At 37.6% G+C, this 19,808-nt stretch overlaps 20 non-coding genes and 14 pseudogenes across 20 annotated transcripts; 16 read left to right on the top strand and 18 right to left on the bottom strand.

Moving 5' to 3' along the window:
- Positions 1-10,910: 10,910 nt before the first annotated feature.
- On the top strand, positions 10,911-11,029 carry LOC114775341 (5S ribosomal RNA). Its single transcript, XR_003745003.1, has one exon. It is a non-coding gene; the product is annotated as a 5S ribosomal RNA (ribosomal RNA).
- Positions 11,030-11,172: 143 nt separating this feature from the next.
- LOC114775347 (uncharacterized) lies at positions 11,173-11,291 on the top strand (annotated as a pseudogene).
- Positions 11,292-11,435: 144 nt separating this feature from the next.
- Positions 11,436-11,544, top strand: LOC114775358 (uncharacterized; annotated as a pseudogene).
- Positions 11,545-11,688: 144 nt separating this feature from the next.
- Positions 11,689-11,807, top strand: LOC114775356 (uncharacterized; annotated as a pseudogene).
- Positions 11,808-11,944: 137 nt separating this feature from the next.
- Positions 11,945-12,063, top strand: LOC114775353 (uncharacterized; annotated as a pseudogene).
- A 144-nt stretch (positions 12,064-12,207) lies between these two features.
- LOC114775359 (uncharacterized) lies at positions 12,208-12,316 on the top strand (annotated as a pseudogene).
- A 144-nt stretch (positions 12,317-12,460) lies between these two features.
- On the top strand, positions 12,461-12,579 carry LOC114775355 (uncharacterized; annotated as a pseudogene).
- Positions 12,580-12,716: 137 nt separating this feature from the next.
- Positions 12,717-12,835, top strand: LOC114775329 (5S ribosomal RNA). Its single transcript, XR_003744991.1, has one exon. It is a non-coding gene; the product is annotated as a 5S ribosomal RNA (ribosomal RNA).
- A 144-nt stretch (positions 12,836-12,979) lies between these two features.
- LOC114775361 (5S ribosomal RNA) lies at positions 12,980-13,098 on the top strand. Its single transcript, XR_003745010.1, has one exon. It is a non-coding gene; the product is annotated as a 5S ribosomal RNA (ribosomal RNA).
- Positions 13,099-13,241: 143 nt separating this feature from the next.
- Positions 13,242-13,360, top strand: LOC114775334 (5S ribosomal RNA). The gene has a single exon (XR_003744996.1). It is a non-coding gene; the product is annotated as a 5S ribosomal RNA (ribosomal RNA).
- A 144-nt stretch (positions 13,361-13,504) lies between these two features.
- LOC114775357 (uncharacterized) lies at positions 13,505-13,623 on the top strand (annotated as a pseudogene).
- Positions 13,624-13,760: 137 nt separating this feature from the next.
- On the top strand, positions 13,761-13,869 carry LOC114775352 (uncharacterized; annotated as a pseudogene).
- Positions 13,870-14,013: 144 nt separating this feature from the next.
- On the top strand, positions 14,014-14,132 carry LOC114775340 (5S ribosomal RNA). Its single transcript, XR_003745002.1, has one exon. It is a non-coding gene; the product is annotated as a 5S ribosomal RNA (ribosomal RNA).
- Positions 14,133-14,276: 144 nt separating this feature from the next.
- LOC114775354 (uncharacterized) lies at positions 14,277-14,395 on the top strand (annotated as a pseudogene).
- Positions 14,396-14,532: 137 nt separating this feature from the next.
- On the top strand, positions 14,533-14,651 carry LOC114775336 (5S ribosomal RNA). Its single transcript, XR_003744998.1, has one exon. It is a non-coding gene; the product is annotated as a 5S ribosomal RNA (ribosomal RNA).
- A 144-nt stretch (positions 14,652-14,795) lies between these two features.
- On the top strand, positions 14,796-14,914 carry LOC114775360 (5S ribosomal RNA). The gene has a single exon (XR_003745009.1). It is a non-coding gene; the product is annotated as a 5S ribosomal RNA (ribosomal RNA).
- A 129-nt stretch (positions 14,915-15,043) lies between these two features.
- Positions 15,044-15,162, bottom strand: LOC114775332 (5S ribosomal RNA). Its single transcript, XR_003744994.1, has one exon. It is a non-coding gene; the product is annotated as a 5S ribosomal RNA (ribosomal RNA).
- A 144-nt stretch (positions 15,163-15,306) lies between these two features.
- LOC114775330 (5S ribosomal RNA) lies at positions 15,307-15,425 on the bottom strand. Its single transcript, XR_003744992.1, has one exon. It is a non-coding gene; the product is annotated as a 5S ribosomal RNA (ribosomal RNA).
- Positions 15,426-15,569: 144 nt separating this feature from the next.
- On the bottom strand, positions 15,570-15,688 carry LOC114775351 (uncharacterized; annotated as a pseudogene).
- A 144-nt stretch (positions 15,689-15,832) lies between these two features.
- On the bottom strand, positions 15,833-15,951 carry LOC114775344 (5S ribosomal RNA). Its single transcript, XR_003745006.1, has one exon. It is a non-coding gene; the product is annotated as a 5S ribosomal RNA (ribosomal RNA).
- A 144-nt stretch (positions 15,952-16,095) lies between these two features.
- Positions 16,096-16,214, bottom strand: LOC114775335 (5S ribosomal RNA). The gene has a single exon (XR_003744997.1). It is a non-coding gene; the product is annotated as a 5S ribosomal RNA (ribosomal RNA).
- A 144-nt stretch (positions 16,215-16,358) lies between these two features.
- LOC114775348 (uncharacterized) lies at positions 16,359-16,477 on the bottom strand (annotated as a pseudogene).
- A 144-nt stretch (positions 16,478-16,621) lies between these two features.
- On the bottom strand, positions 16,622-16,740 carry LOC114775343 (5S ribosomal RNA). The gene has a single exon (XR_003745005.1). It is a non-coding gene; the product is annotated as a 5S ribosomal RNA (ribosomal RNA).
- A 144-nt stretch (positions 16,741-16,884) lies between these two features.
- Positions 16,885-17,003, bottom strand: LOC114775333 (5S ribosomal RNA). The gene has a single exon (XR_003744995.1). It is a non-coding gene; the product is annotated as a 5S ribosomal RNA (ribosomal RNA).
- A 144-nt stretch (positions 17,004-17,147) lies between these two features.
- LOC114775349 (uncharacterized) lies at positions 17,148-17,266 on the bottom strand (annotated as a pseudogene).
- Positions 17,267-17,410: 144 nt separating this feature from the next.
- Positions 17,411-17,529, bottom strand: LOC114775338 (5S ribosomal RNA). The gene has a single exon (XR_003745000.1). It is a non-coding gene; the product is annotated as a 5S ribosomal RNA (ribosomal RNA).
- Positions 17,530-17,673: 144 nt separating this feature from the next.
- On the bottom strand, positions 17,674-17,792 carry LOC114775342 (5S ribosomal RNA). Its single transcript, XR_003745004.1, has one exon. It is a non-coding gene; the product is annotated as a 5S ribosomal RNA (ribosomal RNA).
- Positions 17,793-17,936: 144 nt separating this feature from the next.
- LOC114775339 (5S ribosomal RNA) lies at positions 17,937-18,055 on the bottom strand. Its single transcript, XR_003745001.1, has one exon. It is a non-coding gene; the product is annotated as a 5S ribosomal RNA (ribosomal RNA).
- A 141-nt stretch (positions 18,056-18,196) lies between these two features.
- LOC114775350 (5S ribosomal RNA) lies at positions 18,197-18,315 on the bottom strand. The gene has a single exon (XR_003745008.1). It is a non-coding gene; the product is annotated as a 5S ribosomal RNA (ribosomal RNA).
- Positions 18,316-18,457: 142 nt separating this feature from the next.
- Positions 18,458-18,576, bottom strand: LOC114775346 (uncharacterized; annotated as a pseudogene).
- Positions 18,577-18,720: 144 nt separating this feature from the next.
- LOC114775328 (5S ribosomal RNA) lies at positions 18,721-18,839 on the bottom strand. The gene has a single exon (XR_003744990.1). It is a non-coding gene; the product is annotated as a 5S ribosomal RNA (ribosomal RNA).
- Positions 18,840-18,983: 144 nt separating this feature from the next.
- LOC114775331 (5S ribosomal RNA) lies at positions 18,984-19,102 on the bottom strand. Its single transcript, XR_003744993.1, has one exon. It is a non-coding gene; the product is annotated as a 5S ribosomal RNA (ribosomal RNA).
- A 144-nt stretch (positions 19,103-19,246) lies between these two features.
- Positions 19,247-19,365, bottom strand: LOC114775337 (5S ribosomal RNA). The gene has a single exon (XR_003744999.1). It is a non-coding gene; the product is annotated as a 5S ribosomal RNA (ribosomal RNA).
- Positions 19,366-19,509: 144 nt separating this feature from the next.
- Positions 19,510-19,628, bottom strand: LOC114775345 (uncharacterized; annotated as a pseudogene).
- Positions 19,629-19,808: the final 180 nt, after the last annotated feature.

Raw genomic sequence — 19,808 nt, 5'->3', positions numbered from 1 at the left:
TTATGAACATGAAAATGTTGTATTTTTTTTTCAAGATTCTTTTCAGAAATATAATCCTACATTTATTAACAATGTTAATTTCCTCTGAAACTATCCCAGCTTGTGACCGCTCCTCATTTGCAGTAACAAGGTCTTCACCACCCAGCAGATAACCAACTACTATTTAGTGCTCGCTGGAAACTGATGTTTGCAAAAATGACCATTGTTGATGGTTTACGACCCCTCACATCAATGACACAGACCCACAGTTCACACACCCTTAGACTATCTTTTAAAACAGAAACCATGTTTTTCACTCAAGGTTTTACTCAACCTATTGTTTCAGTGTTAAACACATACTAAACACAATACTAATTTTAATACAACGCAAACACTGTTCATATACTTACTGAATATGTTATCCCATCAGTCATTTTCCAAAAGATACATCAGATAATGGTATGTAGGAAGCATCACACCATTGACACAGGACATAACCTGTTCACACACACACACAAACAGACTTTTTCTTTTCCTTGCTAAAATAAAACTAATCATAATGCTGATTTATGAACAAACCTTTCTCCAAAGGTGTCTCATCTATGGTTTTCAGATGATATGCCACACAAAAACTAATTGTAACACTGTTTTATGAACAAACCGTTCTCCAAAGGTGTCTCATCTTTGGTTTGCCGCACAAAAACGTTAACAAACTATAATTTCTATTTAACGAACCTCACACAGACTTCTGTTTATCAAACTGATATATTTATGAACATGAAAAAACTTTTCAACATTCTTTTTAATCATGTTTTTCCACTATGGATTATGTAATGATAATATTGAAAAATATACCTACACACTTTCTAACCACTTTTTAATATAGTTCATATCAGACATATATATATTTTAGACATGATTTTTCATATTATTATCAAGTAACTTCAAATAAATTTCTCATGTTAACAATTTCATATTTTCTGAAATCGTATCAAGGGGTGTGATTTTTAGGGAGGGGGCTTGCAACTTTAGGGCTATAATAACAAAGAATTTAAAGTTTCATTTATTTGTATATTTTTTTCTACAGTATATTTGTATTTTTTTTTTATCCTTCTGATGCTGAAGTGCTTCATTGTTTGTAGATTTTCTATCTGTATGATTGATTCTCGCTGGTCATATTATTAGGTAGACCTCGTTAGTACTCGGGTGGACCACCTTATGCCTTTAGAACCACCTTATTCTTCATGGCATAGCCTCAAAAAAGGGGTGGAAATATTCCTCAGATATATTGGTCCATAGAGACATGATAGCATCATGTAGCTGCGGCAGATTTGTCTGCTGGCTGTCTATGATATCCAAAGCCAATATCCGAAGGTGTTCTGTTTGGATCGAGACCTGGTGAATGTAGAGTATAGCGAACTCAATGTCCTGTTCAAGTAACTAGTCTGAGATGGTTTGAGCTTTGTGACTTGGTGTATTATGCTGTATTTAAGTAGCCATCAAAAAGGGGATACACTGTGGTAATAAGGGGATGGACATGTCAGCAGCAATACTAATTTATGTGTACATCTATGGTATTTATCAGACAGCCTTATCCAGAGTGACTTACAATCGGTAGTTACATGGACAGTCCCCCTGAGAGACCAACACCAGCCTGAACCACTAGATCCAGGGTCGGATGCATCCATGCTTACATGTTGATTACACCACATTTTGACCCTACCAGCTGAATGTTAAATAGTTTTGATAATTCTCCAATCTTCAGTTTTCTAGTTAATAATGTAGAATAAAAAAAAAAATAATAATAAAATAAAAAATTTAAATATACTTTTTGGCATTTACTGTCAGTGTTACTCTTCCACAAATAACTTAAAAATACTAAAGATCCTTCAATACAAATCAGATATTTTAAACTTGATGTGACAATGACAAAATGCACTTTAAACCTTGCCACCACATATCTTTTTAAACACAACACAATATATGTTTTAATGCAACCCAGCAACATTACTTCATGGCCATTTACAAGAACCCTCTAAGGTGTCAGTGCTGAACTGTTTGGTTGAAAAACTTAAATCCCCCCCAAAAATCCAATAATTGGCTAACAATTGGCATAAACATATGAGGTGCTGCTTTTTCTAATGCTTGCAAAAACAAAAAAAAACAAACAAACAAAAAAAACACTAAGTTTACTAAATAATGAGGTTACAAGTCTTATCAGTGAACAATACCGAGATAATTATTATAAAAATTATTATAAAAATTCCTCGCACTCATACTGTACTTGGAGAAAATGGAATGTTTTGTGGTAACGTTTGGCACTGTTACGCGCTATATTACGCACACTTGTGCTTGCTCTGGAACGGGCAGATGGTCGTCCTGGTGGCAGCGCAGATCAGACAGCCGTGTATACATTTATTTTAACAAAGTAACTGTATTCTGATTATCTCTCATTTAAACGGTACATGCATTCCGTCACTCCCCGACACTGTCCTCATACATTGGTTGTTCTGACATTTTGAGTCTGCCCTTTATCCTGTGACATCAACAAGGCTTTTTGTCTACACAACTGTTGCTAACCGGATCTTTTCTCTTTTTCAGACCTGGTAAACCCTACATATGGTTGTGCATGACAGTAGATCACCAGTTTCGAAAACTGCAATCGTGTCTCGTCCAGAACCACTTAAATATTCTTTTACCCCCATTCTAATGACTGGTTTGGAGTTCAGAAAATTGTTTTCACCACGTCTAGATGAGCTGTTTGTGTTAACCTACATGTAAAAGGAAAGGCCAGGCTGTATTTGACAGCACTGTTTAACCCCACTTAAAACCAATTTAAACGAGTACAAATTGTATTATACTGAATACATAAAAACTATATGCAATCACAATAATAAACATAACCAGTAAAAAATCCATAACCTGATTGAAACTGAAGGGAATTGATTTGTGGTTATGGGTCAGAAACTACATAAAACAGTGAAAAAAGGGGATTCTTCAGTCTGCTTAATGCTGATAAAATAACCGTAATCAAATACTTTTATCCAAAACTAATTCCTACAATGCAAAAAACATTCAGCAAAATATAAACTCGTAAATAAATGTATTTACCAATCCACAATATCACCACAATGTATAATATTAAAAGGAGAAATAAGTCAAACAAAATGCACTTCTAAGTCCTTGCCATACAGAGGTCTCTCATCTGAAAAAGAATAGGTGGACGACCCTAAAATGAATGAAATAATATCTAAATGCTGTTAACAGCCATTGAAAATTATTAAATCAGATGCCTCTTTCAGTCCAGCACAGATAGAAAGCTCTGATAAGGTTGTGGATAAGCCATTCACACGATAAAAGAGGACTTTACATCATGATTTGATGTTTACTATGTGCTATTCAGGGTATTCAAGGAGAATTGAAGTCAGCGTCAGCACACCATCCATGACCCATTGTCAATTTCCCCGCAGGGGGAAGGAGGTTGTCGCTCAGGATTTTACGATACATGGCTCCGTCCATTTTCCCGTCGGTGAAGCTGTCCTGTGCCCTTAGTAGAAAAACACCCCAAAAGCAAAATATTTCCACCTCTATGCTTGACAGTGGGGATGGATGGTGTTCCAGCACGACAATGACCCAAAACATACAGCAAAGGCAACAAAGGTGTCACTCAAAAAGAAGCACATTAAGGTCATGGAGTGGCCTAGTCAATCTCCTGACTTTAATACAATAGAAAACCTATGGAGGGAGCTGAAGCTCAAAGTTGCACAGAGACAGCCTCGAAACCTAGTGATTTAGAGATGATCTGCAAAGAGGAGTGGACCAAAATTCCTCCTAAACTGTGTGCAAACTTGGTCATCAACTACAAGAAACGTTTGACCTCTGTGCTTGCAAACAAGGGTTTTGCCACTAAGTATTAAGTCTTTTTTCCTTTTGATGTGCTATCTGTCACTGTTAAAATAAACCTACCATTAAAATGATACTGTTCTGAGACTTTTCATTTCTTTGTCATTGGACAAACTTACAAAATCAGCGAGGGGTCAAATAATTATTTCCTCCACTGTATGTATATATAATTTATTTAGATCTCTCTCCATCCTCTGTTATGTGTGCTGACGCTGACTTCAATTCTCCTTGAATACCCTGAATAGCACATAGTAAACATCAAATCATGATGTAAAGTCCTCTTTTATCGTGTGAATGGCTTATCCACAACCTTATCAGAGCTTTCTATCTGTGCTGGACTGAAAGAGGCATCTGATTTAATAATTTTCAATGGCTGTTAACAGCATTTAGATATTATTTCATTCATTTTAGGGTCGTCCACCTATTCTTTTTCAGATGAGAGACCTCTGTCTGGCAAGGACTTAGAAGTGCATTTTGTTTGACTTATTTCTCCTTTTAATATTATACATTGTGGTGATATTGTGGATTGGTAAATACATTTATTTACGAGTTTATATTTTGCTGAATGTTTTTTGCATTGTAGGAATTAGTTTTGGATAAAAGTATTTGATTACGGTTATTTTATCAGCATTAAGCAGACTGAAGAATCCCCTTTTTTCACTGTTTTATGTAGTTTCTGACCCATAACCACAAATCAATTCCCTTCAGTTTCAATCAGGTTATGGATTTTTTACTGGTTATGTTTATTATTGTGATTGCATATAGTTTTTATGTATTCAGTATAATACAATTTGTACTCGTTTAAATTGGTTTTAAGTGGGGTTAAACAGTGCTGTCAAATACAGCCTGGCCTTTCCTTTTACATGTAGGTTAACACAAACAGCTCATCTAGACGTGGTGAAAACAATTTTCTGAACTCCAAACCAGTCATTAGAATGGGGGTAAAAGAATATTTAAGTGGTTCTGGACGAGACACGATTGCAGTTTTCGAAACTGGTGATCTACTGTCATGCACAACCATATGTAGGGTTTACCAGGTCTGAAAAAGAGAAAAGATCCGGTTAGCAACAGTTGTGTAGACAAAAAGCCTTGTTGATGTCACAGGATAAAGGGCAGACTCAAAATGTCAGAACAACCAATGTATGAGGACAGTGTCGGGGAGTGACGGAATGCATGTACCGTTTAAATGAGAGATAATCAGAATACAGTTACTTTGTTAAAATAAATGTATACACGGCTGTCTGATCTGCGCTGCCACCAGGACGACCATCTGCCCGTTCCAGAGCAAGCACAAGTGTGCGTAATATAGCGCGTAACAGTGCCAAACGTTACCACAAAACATTCCATTTTCTCCAAGTACAGTATGAGTGCGAGGAATTTTTATAATAATTTTTATAATAATTATCTCGGTATTGTTCACTGATAAGACTTGTAACCTCATTATTTAGTAAACTTAGTGTTTTTTTTGTTTGTTTGTTTTTTTTTGTTTTTGCAAGCATTAGAAAAGCAGCACCTCATATGTTTATGCCAATTGTTAGCCAATTATTGGATTTTTGGGGGGGATTTAAGTTTTTCAACCAAACAGTTCAGCACTGACACCTTAGAGGGTTCTTGTAAATGGCCATGAAGTAATGTTGCTGGGTTGCATTAAAACATATATTGTGTTGTGTTTAAAAAGATATGTGGTGGCAAGGTTTAAAGTGCATTTTGTCATTGTCACATCAAGTTTAAAATATCTGATTTGTATTGAAGGATCTTTAGTATTTTTAAGTTATTTGTGGAAGAGTAACACTGACAGTAAATGCCAAAAAGTATATTTAAATTTTTTATTTTATTATTATTATTTTTTTATTCTACATTATTAACTAGAAAACTGAAGATTGGAGAATTATCAAAACTATTTAACATTCAGCTGGTAGGGTCAAAATGTGGTGTAATCAACATGTAAGCATGGATGCATCCGACCCTGGATCTAGTGGTTCAGGCTGGTGTTGGTCTCTCAGGGGGACTGTCCATGTAACTACCGATTGTAAGTCACTCTGGATAAGGCTGTCTGATAAATACCATAGATGTACACATAAATTAGTATTGCTGCTGACATGTCCATCCCCTTATTACCACAGTGTATCCCCTTTTTGATGGCTACTTAAATACAGCATAATACACCAAGTCACAAAGCTCAAACCATCTCAGACTAGTTACTTGAACAGGACATTGAGTTCGCTATACTCTACATTCACCAGGTCTCGATCCAAACAGAACACCTTCGGATATTGGCTTTGGATATCATAGACAGCCAGCAGACAAATCTGCCGCAGCTACATGATGCTATCATGTCTCTATGGACCAATATATCTGAGGAATATTTCCACCCCTTTTTTGAGGCTATGCCATGAAGAATAAGGTGGTTCTAAAGGCATAAGGTGGTCCACCCGAGTACTAACGAGGTCTACCTAATAATATGACCAGCGAGAATCAATCATACAGATAGAAAATCTACAAACAATGAAGCACTTCAGCATCAGAAGGATAAAAAAAAAATACAAATATACTGTAGAAAAAATATACAAATAAATGAAACTTTAAATTCTTTGTTATTATAGCCCTAAAGTTGCAAGCCCCCTCCCTAAAAATCACACCCCTTGATACGATTTCAGAAAATATGAAATTGTTAACATGAGAAATTTATTTGAAGTTACTTGATAATAATATGAAAAATCATGTCTAAAATATATATATGTCTGATGTGAACTATATTAAAAAGTGGTTAGAAAGTGTGTAGGTATATTTTTCAATATTATCATTACATAATCCATAGTGGAAAAACATGATTAAAAAGAATGTTGAAAAGTTTTTTCATGTTCATAAATATATCAGTTTGATAAACAGAAGTCTGTGTGAGGTTCGTTAAATAGAAATTATAGTTTGTTAACGTTTTTGTGCGGCAAACCAAAGATGAGACACCTTTGGAGAACGGTTTGTTCATAAAACAGTGTTACAATTAGTTTTTGTGTGGCATATCATCTGAAAACCATAGATGAGACACCTTTGGAGAAAGGTTTGTTCATAAATCAGCATTATGATTAGTTTTATTTTAGCAAGGAAAAGAAAAAGTCTGTTTGTGTGTGTGTGTGAACAGGTTATGTCCTGTGTCAATGGTGTGATGCTTCCTACATACCATTATCTGATGTATCTTTTGGAAAATGACTGATGGGATAACATATTCAGTAAGTATATTAACAGTGTTTGCGTTGTATTAAAATTAGTATTGTGTTTAGTATGTGTTTAACACTGAAACAATAGGTTGAGTAAATCCTTGAGTGAAAAACAAGGTTTCTGTTTTAAAAGATAGTCTAAGGGTGTGTGAACTGTGGGTCTGTGTCATTGATGTGAGGGGTCGTAAACCATCAACAATGGTCATTTTTGCAAACATCAGTTTCAAGCGAGCACTAAATAGTAGTTGGTTATCTGCTGGGTGGTGAAGACCTTGTTACTGCAAATGAGGAGCGGTCACAAGCTGGGATAGTTTCAGAGGAAATTAACATTGTTAATAAATGTAGGATTATATTTCTGAAAAGAATCTTGAAAAAAAAATACAACATTTTCATGTTCATAAATATATCAGTTTGATAAAAGTCCTACTGCACCTTAAAACCTTTTCGTAGAAAAACAGAAGGTGTTAAAAACATTATGTAATTCATTGTTTGTTTATTCATTATCAATCAGTGTATGGTTCAACTAAAGAAAAATTATAGTTTATTAACGTTTTGTGTGTCATATCATCTGAAAACCATAGATGAAATACCTCAGGCTTGTTCATAAATCAGCATTATGATTAGTTTTATTTTAGCAAGGAAAAGAAAAAGTCTGTTTGTGTATGTGTGTGTGTGTGTGTACAGGTTATGTCCTGTGTCAATGGTGTGATGCTTCCTACATACCATTATGTGATGTATCTTTTGGAAAATGACTGATGGTTGAGTTAAAACCTTGAGTGAAAAACAAGGTTTCTGTTTTAAAAGATAGTCTAAGGGTGTGTGAACTGTGGGTCTGTGTCATTGATGTGAGGGGTCGTAAACAATCAACAATGGTCATTTTTGCAAACATCAGTTTCAAGCGAGCACTAAATAGTAGTTGGTTATCTGCTGGGTGGTGAAGACCTTGTTACTGCAAATGAGGAGCGGTCACAAGCTGGGATAGTTTCAGAGGAAATTAACATTGTTAATAAATGTAGGATTTTATTTCTGAAAAGAATCTTGAAAAAAAAATACAACATTTTCATGTTCATAAATATATCAGTTTGATAAAAGTCCTACTGCACCTTAAAACCTTTTCGTAGAAAAACAGAAGGTGTTAAAAACATTATGTAATTCATTGTTTGTTTATTCATTATCAATCAGTGTATGGTTCAACTAAAGAAAAATTATAGTTTATTAACGTTTTGTGTGTCATATCATCTGAAAACCATAGATGAAATACCTCAGGCATGTTCATAAATCAGCATTATGATTAGTTTTATTTTAGCAAGGAAAAGAAAAAGTCTGTTTGTGTATGTGTGTGTGTGTGTACAGGTTATGTCCTGTGTCAATGGTGTGATGCTTCCTACATACCATTATGTGATGTATCTTTTGGAAAATGACTGATGGTTGAGTTAAAACCTTGAGTGAAAAACAAGGTTTCTGTTTTAAAAGATAGTCTAAGGGTGTGTGAACTGTGGGTCTGTGTCATTGATGTGAGGGGTCGTAAACCACCAACAATGGTCATTTTTGCAAACATCAGTTTCAAGCGAGCACTAAATAGTAGTTGGTTATCTGCTGGGTGGTGAAGATCTTGTTACTGCCAATGAGGAGCGGTCACAAGCTGGGATAGTTTCAGAGGAAATTAACATTGTTAATAATGTAGGATTTTATTTTCTGAAAAGAATCTTGAAAAAAAAAAATGTTCATGATCATAAATATATCAGTTTGATAAACAAAAGCCTGTGTATGGTTCAACTAAATAAAAATTATAGTTTATTAACGTTTTGTGTGTCATATCATCTGAAAACCATAAATGAAATACCTCTGGCTTGTTCATAAACAGCGTGACGATTAGTTTTTATTTTAGCAAGGAAAAGAAAAAGTCTGTTTTCTGTATGTGTGTGTGTGTGTGTGTGTGTGTGTGTTGTGTGTCAATCATACAAATAGTAAATCTATGAACAGTGAAGCCCTTCAGCATCAGAAGGTTTAAAAAAATACAAATATACTGTAGAAAAAAATAACTGAAACTTTAAATTCTTGATATTATAGCCCTAAAAGTCGCAACCCCCCTCTCTAAAAATCAGACCCCTTGATACGATTTTAGAAAATATGAAATTGTTAACATAAGAAATTTATTTAGAAATTTTGAGAAAGTTACTTGATAATAAAATTAAAAATCGTGTCTAAAATATATATATGTCTGATGTGAACTACAACAACTACAAAAAGTGGTTAGAAGTGTGTAGGTATATTTTTCAATATTATCATTACATAATCCAAAGTGGAAAAAAAAAAAAAAAAACATGATTAAAAAGAATAGTGGTTTTAAAGTAGGATTTGAGAAGTTTATTCATGTTCATAAATAAATCAGTTTGATAAACAGAAGTCTGTGTGTGGTTCAATTAAATAGAAATTATAGTTTGTTAACGTTTCTGTGAGAAAGGTTTGTTCATAAAACAGTGTTATTAGTTTTATTTTAGCAAGAAAAAGAAAAAGTCTGTGTGTGTGTGTGTGTGTGCACGCGCGTGTGTGTGTGTGCGTGTCAGTGATGTGATGCCTCCTACATACCATTGTGTGATGTATCTTTTGGAAAAAAACGACTGAAAACAACTTGTAAACAAGTGATAAGGAAACATGTTTTAAAAGTTAGTCTAAGTGTATATGACATCTGTAAAGCGACACAAGGGAGAGAGCAATAGAGTGGGGCCAGAAGGTGCTGTGATGCTTCCTACATACAAAATGGGATTCTACCATATTCAGTCAGTATATGAATAGCGTATGCGTTTGTATTTTTAAAATAAGTTTGTGTAAGTATTGTGTTTAAACGTGTTAAACACTGAAACAGTAGTTGAGTAAAACCATACACTTAAAAATAAGGTTTCTGTTTTAAAAGTAGCGGTATACCGGTTTATGACCTCTCCCACAACAGCCAGTTTGTAAACAAGTGATAAGACATCTGTTTTTTTTTAAAAGCCTGTCTAAGTGTTTATGTAAGAATGGACATCGCGGGAGCATGCTTTGTCTTGCATAACAGATGTCTGGAGGGGGAAGGAAGGAAGGAGGTCATAAATTACGCGCAGGGTGTCCGGTGGAGAAGGGGAGAAGGGAAGGAGGTCATAAATTACGCGCACGGTGTCCGGTGGAGAAGGCTTGAATGTAGAAGGGTAGATGGTCATAAATCACGCGCTTTTTCCTCATACAGATATGCCATCAATCATTTTTGACATAAAGTATATTATTATAACTACTTACATGCATTCCGTCACTCCCCAACACTGTCCACATACATTGGTTGTTCTGACATTTTGAGTCTGCCCTTTATCCTGTGACATCAACAAGGCTTTTTGTCTACACAACTGTTGCTAACCGGATCTTTTCTCTTTTTCAGACCTGGTAAACCCTACATATGGTTGTGCATGACAGTAGATCACCAGTTTCTAAAAACTCCAACTGTGTCTCGTCCAAAACAACTTAAATATTCTTTTACCCAAATTCTAATGACCGGTTTGGACTTCAGAAAATTGTTTTCACCACGTCTAGATGCCTAAATGCAAATCTGATATAATCTGGATCTCAGAAGCTAATAAGGCTTGGGCCTGGTTAGTACTTGGATGGGAGACCTCCTGGGAATACCAGGTGCTGTAAGCTTTAACTGTTGAAAAACTTTTTAAAATGAAGTTTTTTTGCATCGCTTTGTTAGTTTTTTTCTAAAGTAAGTTAAGAGGTATTTTCACTCTGTGATATGTTTTCAAGCCTAGGTTTTTTAAAGTCCAAGATTTTCAAGCAGAGATTGCTTACGGCCATACCAGCCCAAGAACGCCCGGTCTCGTCTGATCTCGAAAGCTAAGAAGGCTTGGGCCTGGTTACTACTTGGATGGGAGACCTCCTGGGAATGCCAGGTGCTGTAAGCTTTAACTGTTGAAAAACTTTTTAAAATGAAGTTTTTTGCATCGCTTTGTTAGTTTTTTTCTAAAGTAAGTTAAGAGGTATTTTCACTCTGTGAAATGTTTTCAAGCCTAGGTTGTTTAAAGTCCAAGTTTTTCAAGCAGAGATTGCTTACGGCCGTACCAGCCCAAGTACGCCCGGTCTCGTCTGATCTCGGAAGCTAAGAAGGCTTGGGCCTGGTTAGTACTTGGATATGAGACCTCCTGGGAATGCCAGGTGCTGTAAGCTTTAACTGTTGAAAAACTTTTTAAAATGAAGTTTTTTTGCATCGCTTTGTTAGTTTTTTTCTAAAGTAAGTTAAGAGGTATTTTCACTCTGTGATATGTTTTCAAGCTTAGGTTGTTAAAAGTCCAAGATTTTCAAGCAGAGATTGCTTACAGCCATACCAGCCCAAGAACGTCTGATCTCGGAAGCTAAGATGGCTTGGGCCTGGTTAGTACTTGGATGGGAGACCTCCTGGGAATGCCAGGTGTTGTAAGCTTTAACTGTTGAAAAACTTTTTAAAATGAAGTTTTTTTGCATCGCTTTGTTAGTTTTTTTCTCAAGTAAGTTAAGAGGTATTTTCACTCTGTGATATGTTTTCAAGCCTAGGTTGTTTAAAGTCCAAGATTTTCAAGAAGAGATTGCTTACGGCCATACCAGCCCAAGAACGCCCGGTCTCGTCTGATCTCGGAAGCTAAGAAGGCTTGGGCCTGGTTAGTACTTGGATGGGAGACCTTCTGGGAATGCCAGGTCCTTTAACTGTTGAAAAACTTTTTAAAATGAAGTTTTTTTGCATCGCTTTGTTAGTTTTTATCTAAAGTAAGTTAAGAGGTATTTTCACTCTGTGATATGTTTTCAAGCCTAGGTTGTTTAAAGTCCAAGATTTTCAAGCAGAGATTGCTTACGGCCATACCAGCCCAAGAACGCCCGGACTCGTCTGATCTCGGAAGCTAAGAAGGCTTGGGGCTGGTTAGTACTTGGATAAGAGACCTCCTGGGAATGCCAGGTGCTGTAAGCTTTAACTGTTGAAAAACTTTTTAAAATGAAGTTTTTTTGCATCGCTTTGTTAGTTTTTTTCTAAAGTAAGTTAAGAGGTATTTTCACTCTGTGATATGTTTTCAAGCTTAGGTTGTTTAAAGTCCAAGATTTTCAAGCAGAGATTGCTTACGGCCATACCAGCCCAAGAACGTCTGATCTCGGAAGCTAAGACGGCTTGGGCCTGGTTAGTACTTGGATGGGAGATATCCTGGGAATGCCAGGTGCTGTAAGCTTTAACTGTTGAAAAACTTTTTAAAATGAAGTTTTTTTGCATCGCTTTGTTAGTTTTTTTCTCAAGTAAGTTAAGAGGTATTTTCACTCTGTGATATGTTTTCAAGCCTAGGTTGTTTAAAGTCCAAGATTTTCAAGCAGAGATTGCTTACGGCCATACCAGCCCAAGAACGCCCGGTCTCGTCTGATCTCGGAAGCTAAGAAGGCTTGGGCCTGGTTAGTACTTGGATGGGAGACCTTCTGGGAATGCCAGGTCCTTTAACTGTTGAAAATCTTTTTAAAATGAAGTTTTTTTGCATCGCTTTGTTAGTTTTTTTCTAAAGTAAGTTAAGAGGTATTTTCACTCTGTGATATGTTTTCAAGCCTAGGTTGTTTAAAGTCCAAGATTTTCAAGCAGACATTGCTTACGGCCATACCAGCCCAAGAACGCCCGGTCTCGTCTGATCTCGGAAGCTAAGAAGGCTTGGGCCTGGTTAGTACTTGGATGGGAGACCTCCTGGGAATATCAGGTGCTGTAAGCTTTAACTGTTGAAAAACTTTTTAAAATGAAGTTTTTTTGCATCGCTTTGTTAGTTTTTTTCTAAAGTAATTTAAGAGGTATTTTCACTCTGTGATATGTTTTCAAGCCTAGGTTTTTTAAAGTCCAAGATTTTCAAGCAGAGATTGCTTACGGCCATACCAGCCCAAGAACGCCCGGTCTCGTCTGATCTCGGAAGCTAAGAAGGCTTGGGCCTGGTTAGTACTTGGATGGGAGACCTCCTGGGAATGCCAGGTGCTGTAAGCTTTAACTGTTGAAAAACTTTTTAAAATGAAGTTTTTTGCATCGCTTTGTTAGTTTTTTTCTAAAGTAAGTTAAGAGGTATTTTCACTCTGTGAAATGTTTTCAAGCCTAGGTTGTTTAAAGTCCAAGTTTTTCAAGCAGAGATTGCTTACGGCCGTACCAGCCCAAGTACGCCCGGTCTCGTCTGATCTCGGAAGCTAAGAAGGCTTGGGCCTGGTTAGTACTTGGATGGGAGACCTCCTGGGAATACCAGGTGCTGTAAGCTTTAACTGTTGAAAAACTTTTTAAAATAAATTTTTTTTGCATCGCTTTGTTAGTTTTTTTCTAAAGTAAGTTAAGAGGTATTTTCACTCTGTGATATGTTTTCAAGCCTAGGTTGTTTAAAGTCCAAGATTTTCAAGCAGAGATTGCTTACGGCCATACCAGCCCAAGAACGCCCGGTCTCGTCTGATCTCGGAAGCTAAAAAGGCTTGGGCCTGGTTAGTACTTGGATGGGAGACCTCCTGGGAATGCCAGGTCCTTTAACTGTTGAAAAACTTTTTAAAATGAAGTTTTTTTGCATCGCTTTGTTAGTTTTTTTCTAAAGTAAGTTAAGATGTATTTTCACTCTGTGATATGTTTTCAAGCCTAGGTTGTTTAAAGTCCAAGATTTTCAAGCAGAGATTGCTTACGGCCATACCAGCCCAAGAACATCTGATCTCGGAAGCTAAGACGGCTTGGGCCTGGTTAGTACTTGGATGGGAGACCTCCTGGGAATGCCAGGTGCTGTAAGCTTTAACTGTTGAAAAACTTTTTAAAATGAAGTTTTTTTGCATCGCTTTGTTAGTTTTTTTCTAAAGTAAGTTAAGAGGTATTTTCACTCTGTGATATGTTTTCAAGCCTAGGTTGTTTAAAGTCCAAGATTTTCAAGCAGAGATTGCTTACGGCCATACCAGCCCAAGAACGCCCGGTCTCGTCTGATCTCGGAAGCTAAGAAGGCTTGGGCCTGGTTAGTACTTGGATGAGAGACCTCCTGGGAATGCCAGGTGCTGTAAGCTTTAACTGTTGAATAACTTTTTAAAATGAAGTTTTTTTGCATCGCTTTGTTAGTTTTTTTCTAAAGTAAGTTAAGAGGTATTTTCACTCTGTGATATGTTTTCAAGCCTAGGTTGTTTAAAGTCCAAGATTTTCAAGCAGAGATTGCTTACGGCCATACCAGCCCAAGAACGCCCGGTCTCGTCTGATCTCGGAAGCTAAGAAGGCTTGGGCCTGGTTAGTACTTGGATGGGAGACCTTCTGGGAATGCCAGGTCCTTTAACTGTTGAAAATCTTTTTAAAATGAAGTTTTTTTGCATCGCTTTGTTAGTTTTTTTCTAAAGTAAGTTAAGAGGTATTTTCACTCTGTGATATGTTTTCAAGCCTAGGTTGTTTAAAGTCCAAGATTTTCAAGCAGACATTGCTTACGGCCATACCAGACCAAGAACGCCCGGTCTCGTCTGATCTCGGAAGCTAAGAAGGCTTGGGCCTGGTTAGTACTTGGATGGGAGACCTCCTGGGAATATCAGGTGCTGTAAGCTTTAACTGTTGAAAAACTTTTTAAAATGAAGTTTTTTTGCATCGCTTTGTTAGTTTTTTTCTAAAGTAATTTAAGAGGTATTTTCACTCTGTGATATGTTTTCAAGCCTAGGTTTTTTAAAGTCCAAGATTTTCAAGCAGAGATTGCTTACGGCCATACCAGCCCAAGAACGCCCGGTCTCGTCTGATCTCGGAAGCTAAGAAGGCTTGGGCCTGGTTAGTACTTGGATGGGAGACCTCCTGGGAATGCCAGGTGCTGTAAGCTTTAACTGTTGAAAAACTTCCTAGGCTTGAAAACATATCACAGAGTGAAAATACCTCTTAACTTACTTTAGATAAAAACTAACAAAGCGATGCAAAAAAACTTCATTTTAAAAAGTTTTTCAACACTTAAAGCTTACAGCACCTGGTATTCCCAGGAGGTCTCCCATCCAAGTACTAACCAGGCCCAAGCCTTCTTAGCTTCCGAGATCAGACGAGACCGGGCGTTCCTGGGCTAGTATGGCCGTAAGCAATCTCTGCTTGAAAATCTTGGACTTTAAACAACCTAAGCTTGAAAACATATCACAGAGTGAAAATACCTCTTAACTTACTTTAGATAAAAACTAACAAAGCGATGCAAAAAAACTTCATTTTAAAAAGTTTTTCAACAGTTAAAGCTTACAGCACCTGGCATTCCCAGGAGGTCTCCCATCCAAGTACTAACCAGGCCCAAGCCTTCTTAGCTTCCGAGATCAGACGAGACCGGGCGTTCTTGGGCTGGTATGGCTGTAAGCAATCTCTGCTTGAAAATCTTGGACTTTAAACAACCTAGGCTTGAAAACATATCACAGAGTGAAAATACCTCTTAACTTACTTTAGAAAAAAACGAACAAAGCGATGCAAAAAAACTTCATTTTAAAAGGTTTTTCAACAGTTAAAGCTTACAGCACGTGGTATTCCCAGGAGGTCTCCCATCCAAGTACTAACCAGGCCCAAGCCTTCTTAGCTTCCGAGATTAGACGAGACCAGGCGTTCTTGGGCTGGTATGGCCGAAAGCAATCTCTGCTTGAAAATCTTGGACTTTAAACAACCTAGGCTTGAAAACATATCACAGAGTGAAAATACCTCTTAACTTACTTTAGATAAAAACTAACAAAGCGATGCAAAAAAACTTCATTTTAAAAAGTTTTTCAACAGCTAAAGCTTACAGCACCTGGTATTCCCAGGAGGTCCTCTATCCAAGTACTAACCAGGCCCAAGCCTTCTTACCTTCCGAGATCAGACGAGACCGGGCGTTCTTGGGCTGGTATGGCCGTAAGCAATCTCTGCTTGAAAATCTTGGACTTTAAACAACCTAGGCTTGAAAACATATCACAGAGTGAAAACACCTCTTGACTTACTTTAGATAAAAACTAACAAAGCGATGCAAAAAAACTTCATTTTAAAAAGTTTTTCAACAGTTAAAGCTTACAGCACCTGGTATTCCCAGGAGGTCTCCCATCCAAGTACAAACCAGGCCCAAGCCTTCTTAGCTTTCGAGATCAGACGAGACCGGGCGTTCTTGGGCTGGTATGGCCGTAAGCAATCTCTGCTTGAAAATCTTGGACTTTAAACAACCTAGGCTTGAAAACATATCACAGAGTGAAAATACCTCTTAACTTACTTTAGATAAAAACTAACAAAGCGATGCAAAAAAATTTCATTTTAAAAAGTTTTTCAACAGTTAAAGCTTACAGCACGTGGTATTGCCAGGAGGTCTCCCATCCAAGTATTAACCAGGCCCAAGCCTTCTTAGCTTCCGAGATCAGACGAGACCGGGCGTTCTTGGGCTGGTATGGCCGTAAGCAATCTCTGCTTGAAAATCTTGGACTTTAAACAACCTAGGCTTGAAAACATATCACAGAGTGAAAATACCTCTTAACTTACTTTAGATAAAAACTAACAAAGCGATGCAAAAAAACTTCATTTTAAAAAGTTTTTCAACAGCTAAAGCTTACAGCACCTGGTATTCCCAGGAGGTCCTCTATCCAAGTACTAACCAGGCCCAAGCCTTCTTACCTTCCGAGATCAGACGAGACCGGGCGTTCTTGGGCTGGTATGGCCGTAAGCAATCTCTGCTTGAAAATCTTGGACTTTAAACAACCTAGACTTGAAAACATATCACAGAGTGAAAACACCTCTTGACTTACTTTAGATAAAAACTAACAAAGCGATGCAAAAAAACTTCATTTTAAAAAGTTTTTCAACAGTTAAAGCTTACAGCACCTGGTATTCCCAGGAGGTCTCCCATCCAAGTACAAACCAGGCCCAAGCCTTCTTAGCTTCCGAGATCAAACGAGACCGGGCGTTCTTGGGCTGGTATGGCCGTAAGCAATCTCTGCTTGAAAATCTTGGACTTTAAACAACCTAGGCTTGAAAACATATCACAGAGTGAAAATACCTCTTAACTTACTTTAGAAAAAAACTAACAAAGCGATGCAAAAAAACTTCATTTTAAAAGGTTTTTCAACAGTTAAAGCTTACAGCACGTGGTATTCCCAGGAGGTCTCCCATCCAAGTACTAACCAGGCCCAAGCCTTCTTAGCTTCCGAGATTAGACGAGACCAGGCGTTCTTGGGCTGGTATGGCCGAAAGCAATCTCTGCTTGAAAATCTTGGACTTTAAACAACCTAGGCTTGAAAACATATCACAGAGTGAAAATACCTCTTAACTTACTTTAGATAAAAACTAACAAAGCGATGCAAAAAAACTTCATTTTAAAAAGTTTTTCAACAGTTAAAGCTTACAGCACCTGGTATTGCCAGGAGGTCTCCCATCCAAGTACTAACCAGGCCCAAGCCTTCTTAGCTTCCGAGATCAGACGAGACCGGGCGTTCTTGGGCTGGTATGGCCGTAAGCAATCTCTGCTTGAAAATCTTGGACTTTAAACAACCTAGGCTTGAAAACATATCACAGAGTGAAAATACCTCTTAACTTACTTTAGATAAAAACTAACAAAGCGATGCAAAAAAACTTCATTTTAAAAAGTTTTTCAACAGCTAAAGCTTACAGCACCTGGTATTCCCAGGAGGTCCTCTATCCAAGTACTAACCAGGCCCAAGCCTTCTTACCTTCCGAGATCAGACGAGACCGGGCGTTCTTGGGCTGGTATGGCCGTAAGCAATCTCTGCTTGAAAATCTTGGACTTTAAACAACCTAGGCTTGAAAACATATCACAGAGTGAAAATACCTCTTATTTTACTTTAGATAAAAACTAACAAAGCTATGCAAAAAAACTTCATTTTAAAAGGTTTTTCAACAGTTAAAGCTTACAGCACCTGGTATTCCCAGGAGGTCTCCCATCCAAGTACTAACCAGGCCCAAGCCTTCTTAGCTTCCGAGATCAGACGAGACCGGGCGTTCTTGGGCTGGTATGGCCGTAAGCAATCTCTGCTTGAAAATCTTGGACTTTAAACAACCTAGGCTTGAAAACATATCACAGAGTGAAAATACCTCTTAACTTACTTTAGATAAAAACTAAAGCGATGCAAAAAAACTTCATTTTAAAAAGTTTTTCAACAGTTAAAGCTTACAGCACCTGGTATTCCCAGGAGGTCTCCCATCCAAGTACTAACCAGGCCCAAGCCTTCTTAGCTTCCGAGATCAGACGAGACCAGGTGTTCTTGGGCTGGTATGGCCGTAAGCAATCTCTGCTTGAAAATCTTGGACTTTAAACAACCTAGGCTTGAAAACATCACAGAGTGATAATACCTCTTAACTTACTTTAGATAAAAACTAACAAAGCGATGCAAAAAAACTTCATTTTAAAAAGTTTTTCAACAGTTAAAGCTTACAGCACCTGGTATTCCCAGAAGGTCTCCCATCCAAGTACTAACCAGGCCCAAGCTTACTTAGCTTCTGAGATAAGACGAGACCGGGCGTTCTTGGGCTGGTATGGCCGTAAGCAATCTCTGCTTGAAAATCTTGGACTTTAAACAACCTAGGTTTGAAAACATATCACAGAGTGAAAATACCTCTTAACTTACTTTAGATAAAAACTAACAAAGCGATGCAAAAAAACTTCATTTTAAAAAGTTTTTCAACAGTTAAAGCTTACAGCACCTGGTATTCCCAGGAGGTCTCCCATCCAAGTACTAACCAGGCCCAAGCCTTCTTAACTTCCGAGATCAGACGAGACCGGGCGTTCTTGGGCTGGTATGGCCGTAAGCAATCTCTGCTTGAAAATCTTGGACTTTTAACAACCTAGGCTTGAAAACATATCACAGAGTGAAAATACCTCTTATTTTACTTTAGATAAAAACTAACAAAGCGATGCAAAAAAACTTCATTTTAAAAAGTTTTTCAACAGTTAAAGCTTACAGCACCTGGTATTCCCAGGAGGTCTCCCATCCAAGTACAAACCAGGCCCAAGCCTTCTTAGCTTCCGAGATCAGACGAGACCGGGCGTTCTTGGGCTGGTATGGCCGTAAGCAATCTCTGCTTGAAAATCTTGTACTTTAAACAACCTAGGCTTGAAAACATATCACAGAGTGAAAATACCTCTTAACTTACTTTAGATAAAAACTAACAAAGCGATGCAAAAAAACTTCATTTTAAAAAGTTTTTCAACAGTTAAAGCTTACAGCACCTGGTATTGCCAGGAGGTCTCCCATCCAAGTACTAACCAGGCCCAAGCCTTCTTAGCTTCCGAGATCAGACGAGACCGGGCGTTCTTGGGCTGGTATGGCCGTAAGCAATCTCTGCTTGAAAATCTTGGACTTTAAACAACCTAGGCTTGAAAACATATCACAGAGTGAAAATACCTCTTAACTTACTTTAGATAAAAACTAACAAAGCGATGCAAAAAAACTTCATTTTAAAAAGTTTTTCAACAGCTAAAGCTTACAGCACCTGGTATTCCCAGGAGGTCCTCTATCCAAGTACTAACCAGGCCCAAGCCTTCTTACCTTCCGAGATCAGACGAGACCGGGCGTTCTTGGGCTGGTATGGCCGAAAGCAATCTCTGCTTGAAAATCTTGGACTTTAAACAACCTAGGCTTGAAAACATCACAGAGTGATAATACCTCTTAATTTACTTTAGATAAAAACTAACAAAGCGATGCAAAAAAACTTCATTTTAAAAAGTTTTTCAACAGTTAAAGCTTACAGCACCTGGTATTCCCAGAAGGTCTCCCATC

This window comes from Denticeps clupeoides, unplaced genomic scaffold (genome assembly GCF_900700375.1).
Source record: "Denticeps clupeoides unplaced genomic scaffold, fDenClu1.1, whole genome shotgun sequence".
Taxonomy (NCBI): Eukaryota; Metazoa; Chordata; class Actinopteri; order Clupeiformes; family Denticipitidae; genus Denticeps; species Denticeps clupeoides.
Note: the sequence above shows the minus strand (reverse complement) of the source record. Positions and strands in the feature narration are given on the sequence as shown.